General features: G+C 35.8%; 1 non-coding gene across 1 annotated transcript; it reads left to right on the plus strand.

Moving 5' to 3' along the window:
* The first annotated feature begins 541 nt into the window (after positions 1 to 541).
* Positions 542 to 645, plus strand: LOC140330209 (U6 spliceosomal RNA). The gene has a single exon (XR_011920678.1). It is a non-coding gene; the product is annotated as a U6 spliceosomal RNA (small nuclear RNA).
* The last annotated feature ends 7610 nt before the right edge of the window (positions 646 to 8255 follow it).

Consider the following 8255-nt stretch of genomic DNA (forward strand, 5'->3'; position numbering starts at 1 on the left):
TTTTATTGTTACATCATCCTGATTATTATTTATTAGCAGTAGTAGCAAAAATAGTGGCTATAGTAACAGTTGTGTTAGAAGTGCTATTGTAGTAGTTACGGTAGATGAAAAAGTAGAGATTTTAGTTATTGATGTCACTTTTTATTTGGCATTTTTTTTGTTTAAAAGTCTTTTTACTTTCAACTATTAATAAAAATCAGAATTGTAAAATTTATTACATCATTAGGACAATTTATTTTTAATATTTGAATGTCTGAATAGTTAAGTCTGTACTCAGCATAAATTAGCCGTTGTACATATTACTTGTTATAAATCTCTAAAAAAATGATAATGCCTTTGGTGGCATCTCAATTACACAGAATATCAAAGGTGCCAAAAATTAAAATAATATATACTTTTTGACTCCCAAATGATAGTCAAGATCAAAAGTGTAAATCCCAAGATATTGCCTTTCATGCTTGCTTCCAGCTCAATTCGGCAGAACAGTTCACATTCAAAGCCATGTATAGTTAATATAAAACAGCCGTGATCCCCATTGTGTGAACTCTTTTTTGTACATAAACCAAACCTGGAGCAGTACAGAGAAGATTAGCATGGCGCCTGGGCAAGGATGATATGGAAATTCATGAAGCTTTTCCTTTTTTCATTATACTTGGAAACTGGGAAATCTACCGGGCATAGAGAAGCCTGGCCTATCCCTCGTCTCTACTTGGCTATTTCATATACTTGATGTTGAATCAGCAAGATAATATAGAATTTATGGGTTGTACTGTTATTGTAAATGTATATCCAAATTATGTAAAAGTAGGAATAATGTTTTTAATCTTGGGCCATAGTATTATTTTTCATAAAACAACATTTAGATTCACCTAATCATACAATAACCAGGCACGATTAATTTTTTGGTCATTTCTATAAATATCCTTTGAAACTTCTATATAATTTGACTTGTCCACCATTTCAATTGTCGGTATATAAAAAAAAAAATCAAGGTGGTAGATAAAACAGTCAGAAGTATTTGCCCAATAGCAACATGGCGAAAGACTCTCTCTCTGCCTGTTAAAGGTGCCGAGCAAAATTTGTTTTACAAATATTTTTTTGGTGCAGTCTGATTATATTGAAGCATGTACTTACTCTGCACGTGATCAAAGTAACAAGACATCAGGGGCAGACAGCATCTTTTATATACTTACTGTTTGTTGTGACAAAGGAAGCGTCCCTTGGGTAAATAACGTTTAAGTAAATGCTAACTAATGAAGTTCTAATATTTTGTTCCTTTTGACCTGTTAAACATCTTTTGTAAAATCTACTAGAAAAGTTTAAAAAAAATTTTTGCTGATATTGCTAGAAATCTTTGGGACAATAATTTCCTGTGCTTTCTGCCAGTGGTGACTGTTATCAACTTTATTATTGGACTACAGAGTAAATCCCTCTAAATTATGGACAATAGGAAAGGGTTCAGTTCCACAGTCCTATCTTTTTACTCCAATCCTGATACAAAAGAACAAGTGAGTCATGTCATCCTAGCCCTGGAAGTGTTTTACTGGCAGAATCACCAGCTAAAAAATAGAAAAATGATAAATAATTCATACCATCTAAGGATTAGTAATAATAATAACTTGCAATGATATATTTTTCAGACAAAATGTGAACAGATAGGAGAAATGCACTCTTAGGGATTAAATACACTTTATCAGCCAAATCTGGTCTATTATTACTTAAAACGTTTTTAATAAAAGAGTTAAATCATATATAGTAAAGAGTCATCCTCTCCATAATACCAGTTTCACCCAACTATCCCAGGTTTCAGGGTGTCACACTTCTTCAATAGATTCTTAACAAATGACTGAAGAATCCTGCAGTGAGTATGATCCTTCCTAATTGACCTTGTTAATATTTGGGTGGTACACAAATTGGTGGATAAAAAATGTATTGGAATATCCAAGATATATATGATTTCAGACCTGGGTAATATTTCAAAATAAGTATTTGTAAGATGATTTATAAGAAAATGGGGGTGCTCAACCCATACTATAGTTACCAGTACAAATATTTATGGTGGAGAATCTTCTAGGTTCATGTGTTGATATTCCAACAGAGAATGGTATTAAGGTTTAATAAGCAGACAAACAAATATACAAAAACCTTGCATTTGGTCTAATGAGTTCTGTCAGCATTTTATTATCCACAGTTCAGTCAATTAGTGCATAGTCGGAGTAACAGGCAGCAGGAAATACCTTTTCATGGTCAAAATTAGGTATAACATAGTGTACACAGGAGTACTCAAGTCCCATCTCTCCTATCTATATTTATTGTATGAGAACATAAATAAGGACTTTGTGTTTCTGTATTTTCTAAACATACCAACTGAAGCAGTCCAGACTGAAAGCCACAAGGGACTAATTTAACTGTGCTCACTTTAGGGCTGGAGTTATTTATCAGCTGATAGGCCTTTGTTGATGAGTCCTAGAGGAGAAAACGGTTTGTCTGTAGATGTTTCAATTGGCGCAACATTTCCATTCCTGGGTGAAGGTTACTAGCTTTTTATCATTCTGCAGCTTGAAAGCAGATATCTTCCTAAAGGAATTCCTGGAAGAAATACAGTGAATGTTTCACTGTGTTAGAAATGTATCATGTCCCTAGCTAACTTCACATTTGGATTTATAGGGACTCTATAGCAAATATACAAAAGTGGCCTCATTCCAAGCAAATATATATGTAGTCTCATTCCAAGCATACTGTATGGAGCAGCAGCACAGCTGTAAGCAATATTACATCAAAAAGCACAGAGGGGGGAGATGAACATTTCATATGTCTACTCTCTAAAGACAAACTTTTTTTCTCTCATGGAAGAACAAACCTGATGAAGAGGCTGATTTATTAAAGAACTTTAAAATATAATAAAACAATCAATTATGTGAACGCTCACTAAACTCAATAAATCATTATAAAAGTTAAATACTGTTAATGTATTTTATCTTTACATGAATACATTTTTGAAGTGAATATTCATACAATAGGCCTGCTTTATTAAAGTTCTCCAAAAATGGAGACGATAGATTATCATGGGAAAACTTGGGTGATCCAGCAAACCTGGAATAGATCTGGTTCAGGACTGAAAACATTTGCCACCTAATGGCAAATTATTTTTAGGCTTTCCATCCCAAGTGTGCTGAATTGCCCAGTTTCTCACATGATAAATACCCTTCTCCAGTCCCGGAGAGCTTTAATAAATCAGGCCCAATGTATAAAACATTAGCTTCAATATGTAAGGTTTGTTTTGCATACCCTGAATGTTCACTGTGATTTTGAAGTAAACACATACATGCCCATGCAAGACTCATGCTGATAGAAATGAATGAACTGTGCACATGTATGGGGGTCATTGTGGTGTGGCCCATCAGGATGGATGAAGATCCTGAACCCAGAAGATGACCAAGGAAAAATAAACAGAAAATAAATTGCCACCTTCTAGACTTCAACACATAATAAACAGAAAAAGGAGAGATATGTTCTTTATATTGGAACTACTTTGAAAACAATGGTTTGGGTGGAATTAAAATCTCATATATAGTGTGAATACAGAAGGTGGGAAATGTTTAGGCCTGTTTGTCTCTTTTTTCTTTTAAAAAATATAATGGCCAAAATGGCAGAACAGGTTTGGTTACAACAACCCCCCTCTCAGACTTTACTTTATATATTTTTAAAGATTTATTGGAACCTCGCAGCAATTATGGGGGCTGTCATTGTTACCAGTTTTTGCCAGTGCATGCTCCTTTCTTCACTACTTGAGTCACTGATTTGCAATAAAAATATATACAACCACTTTCTTGGCCACAAAGGAAAAACAAGGATGCCAATAGACCTTTTAAAATGGTACAATCAGCACTATATAAATATATGATAATACAGAAAGGCCATATACTATCACCAGATCATAGTGGAAGACATTCACTTGCTGCTTCATAGTTAGTCAATAATGCCTTTTCTGTGTATCTTTCTATTATGAAATCACTTGCATAAACACTGTTTTCACATAAGTAAATGTAGTTAGGATATATATTAGAGGGAAGAGGGGAATGGCAGGGTTTCTTAGCATGCTGTTCTGTCCTTCTTCAGAGTTTCCTGTGTTTCAGTAATGAAATCCAGGCACATACTTTTGCTTTCTGTCTGAAGACATCTGCATGTTTAATGCACACACAGCTATCAGGAAACTAAACATTAAACAGCTTTGCATATAATCAAGACTATTTTTATTTGACATCAAATATTTTCATGGCATATGCAGTGTTTCCTGAGGTGACTGTTGAAAGCACACGTTAAAATGTAGAAAATGAAAGACTGCAAGCGGTCAAATTAGCCGTGGGAAGAACTGGATGTGTTTATTGTAACCACATTACATCAAATTGAAATGTATAATATGCGAGGAACATAGGTAACATAAAGCCTGTTGCATACTTCCACGTAATTAGTAAGGAAGTGGAATGTTTACTCAGCTTTAAACTCATTCTGTACGAATAATACATTTGGGCATAATTCTTCATCATATATTATGACTGGTAAAAGTTACTAGACAAATGGAAAACTCTGGTTCCAGGTAAACCAAATAAAATGAAATAATGTCATATGCATGTTCTTAGGGAGTTTGTTACAAAGCTAAATAATAAACTTTCAGACTTTGTTTTGAATAGAGGGGTAATGTACAAAAATAAAAACTTGACTGATGTTCAGACCACAATATATTTGAAGAGTGAATTGTGAGAGTTTTTTGGTATGCTTCGTGGACACACATATGGTTTAGTAAAGCAGGTCCAATAAGTCTATTCTTGCTCAAGGCAGCTGTATACTCCAAAGCAGGGGTCTCCAAGTCTGCCTTTTAATGTGTTGCTTTTTTTATGGTAAATCCCATGCCAGGTGTATCAGAAAACCCCTAACAACAATGTGACTGTTTGGCGCACACAACACATAAGTGGCTCTCTGATTGGCTTGCAGTTTTAGTAGTAAATCTGCTGGGCTACAAAAATATGGCCACCAAGATCAGGAAGACTGCTTGACATCATTAGTGATTTTGTTGCAGAACCGCAGCTTTATTACTAAAACTGCTAGCCAATCGCAAAGCGTATATTGTGTGCCAACTATTTACATTGTTGTAAGGGGCTTTATAAGGCAAGGGATACAATAGAAAAAAGGCTTTTAATATTTTTTATATTTTCAGCCTCTAATCCTAACAGGGTTCTGGTCAGCATGGATAATACAGCAATGCTGCTTGGCCAGATTAAAGGACTATTTGGCTTGAGTTTGGGGACCAGAATACATATATGACCATAGGGTCAAAACAGAACCATCTGCATTGCTCCATACACAAAAATGTTGAATATTCCTCCTATTATTGAGATATGTAAGGTGATGAGACATGTATAAATATCTTCTACACACCAACGGGCAGCACGATGGCTCAGTGCTTAGCGCTCCGGCCTTTGCAGCCCTGGGTTCCAAGTTCTAAACTCAGCAAGGACAATATCTGCATGGAGTTTGTATGTTCTCCCCCTGTTTGTGTGGGTTTCCTCCTACAAAAGTGACCTTATACTGTATATATGACATATGACTATGGTATGGACATTAGATCGTGAGCCCCTTTCAGGGGCAGCTAGTCACATAACTATGGGCTTTGTAAAGTGCTTTGTAATATGTTGGCATAAATAAATACTGTGTAGTAGTAATGTTTGAAATAGTTTAATATTAGGTTCTGTGTCAGCTAACTGGTCTAAATGCTGGGTATTGTAGTACTGTTCATTTAATGCTCATATTCCATCATCACATGTTCCTATGTAATGTACACTTGATGCTAATGATACAGAAGAGCAAAGAAAATGTTATCACTTTCTTGATATTTTGTTTTTAATGAGAAATTGATGCTTTTTTTTCCTTTAAACATTTATCAAAAATCTAATCTGTTTAAATAACACTGTAAAAACATTCAATTTCAGCTTGCACAATGTGAAAATTAGGTTGTCCGGTGCTAAAACAGCTTATTTATCATCTCAGACATTTGAGAAAGCACAGCTACCGGTATATATATTACAGCCAAGCATGCTCAGCAAAAACATCACTTACTGTATTTTGGCCCTTAAAGTCAAATCACCAGCACATGGATCCAACAGGCACATATTGTGGTGATGTATGGAAATTCCTAAAGAGATCGGAAAAATACTCTTTTCATTCTGGAAAAGGCTATTAAATCTTTTATAATGCTTTGAGACTCCACTAAAACGTAGTGCGAGGCTATAATCTCCAAACGGAAAACACCTGGAACAGTAGTGAATCTTTCCAAGAGTATCCAGACTGCCAAAATTACCTTAGGACAAAGCTTCAAATCATTTAGGAAGTCACAAAGTATCCTGAGCGAAATGTAAAGAACCACAGTATTTTCTTGCCTTAGATAAAGTCAACATTTATGGCTTCGCAACGAGAAAGATATTGGGCAAAATTGGTTTTGCCGGAGAGTAAAGAATCCACTGCTACTGAAGAAAAACAAATATTTCTCTGTTCTTTGCCAGAAAGCACCTAAAAAATTCTCAGCATTTTGGGAGAATGATATATAAAAAAAGAACAACTTTATGTCCAATAGTCCAAAGCTTGAGCACAGAAAGTAACGTTGCTGGGTTAAAGTTTATTTCAGCCACAATATTGTTATTTAGTTCAGTTTTATTGGAAACTTAATAAAGATGAAATGCAATCCAAACTCTAAATTCAGCTGTTGACGTAGTTATAGGTAGAACATTTATGCAGCCAAAAACTGCTAATTTCTACTGCCATGGGGATATTTAGTCAAGTATATTCAAGTGTGTAGAGTGTTGTAAAGAACTGGGACTCATTGTACTAGATTATTTGCAAATGCAGTTTATATTACAGAAAATACTAAGCAGCACTGCTCCTTGTGATCTGCAGATTATAAAATATTATTATTACTGTTATTAATAATAAACTGTATTTATTTAGCACCGCAGTGCTGTACAATTATTAAGGGTTGCAAATAACAGACGGATACAAACAATGACACAGGAGGAGGGGACCCTGCCCAAATGAGTTTACAATCTAAGGGGAGGGGGAGGTATATACTGCATAGTCTTCTACTCTTTAACTGTATTGCATTCTGTTTCCAGTGAGACTGTTTCTTTATTGTGTCACTTGTCACATGGGATGGGGTTGTACCTTCTGTCATTAATTTTTTTTAACTACACATAACTCTTCTTGCTCTGCAGGCTAACTTGCTGGCACGGGTATCTTCCCCTGGTCCTCTTAAAGGTTCAGGTTCTTTGGCCATCTTTATTGGCCAGACCGGAGTTATGCCAGGCAGGGTATGACAGTATTGTTCACTGAGATGCACATATTAAAAATCGCAAACAGACTGCAATGTTTGATTATTGGCAGAATGAACATTGTCTGTCCTTTCTGCAATAAACAACTTGCCTACTCTTGCGAAATACTACTTGCAATGTATTTTAACAATATATGTTGCTTTAAGCACAACTTAAAACTCACCTCTTCCAGCAATCATATAATCTGACCTAGGATATATTATTTAACTACTGATCCAACACTGATCTAACACTCTAATAAACATGTGGTACACTCCAGCCTACTGACTACCCTCAACCTGTGCAGATCCCAGGAATGACGTCAGCTCTGTTCTCCATAGATAGTGCATAGTTTTCCAAAACACTTTTGGAAAGTTTGGAGCTGATATTATAGGAGGAACATCTAGGACAAAAAGGGCAACTAGCAATAGAAACTTGTCTGAGGACAGTGCTTGGGGAAAGTGCTTGTAAGAAAGTAAGAAAGTGCTTGTAAGAAAGTAAGAAAGTGCTTGTAAGAAAGTACTTCAAGAAAAGTTGTTGGGAATAGTGTGACCAGGGGTGAACTTAGGGAGGTGCAAAATACAGGCAACTTTGAGGGCTCCAGTTCAGTAGGGGAGCCCCAAATCAGTTCTGCACAGGGGCCCATTGTTGGCTATGTCTACTGCTCTGTGACACAGGTAAAAGTCACAGTAATTATTTCCAGTTACACGCATGCAAACTTTTCACAAAGATGCTAATTGTAACCGGCTATTGCTAGGGATAATAATTGTGGCAGGTGGATTTGTCATTCCAAAATGGACTACATTGTCTGCTACCCTGTTTCCCCGATGATAAGACATTGTCTTATTTTTTTTGGAAGGCCAAAATATGCTCTAGGGCTTATTTTCAGGGGGATGC

This window comes from Pyxicephalus adspersus, chromosome 4, assembly GCF_032062135.1.
Source record: "Pyxicephalus adspersus chromosome 4, UCB_Pads_2.0, whole genome shotgun sequence".
Taxonomy (NCBI): domain Eukaryota; kingdom Metazoa; phylum Chordata; class Amphibia; order Anura; family Pyxicephalidae; genus Pyxicephalus; species Pyxicephalus adspersus.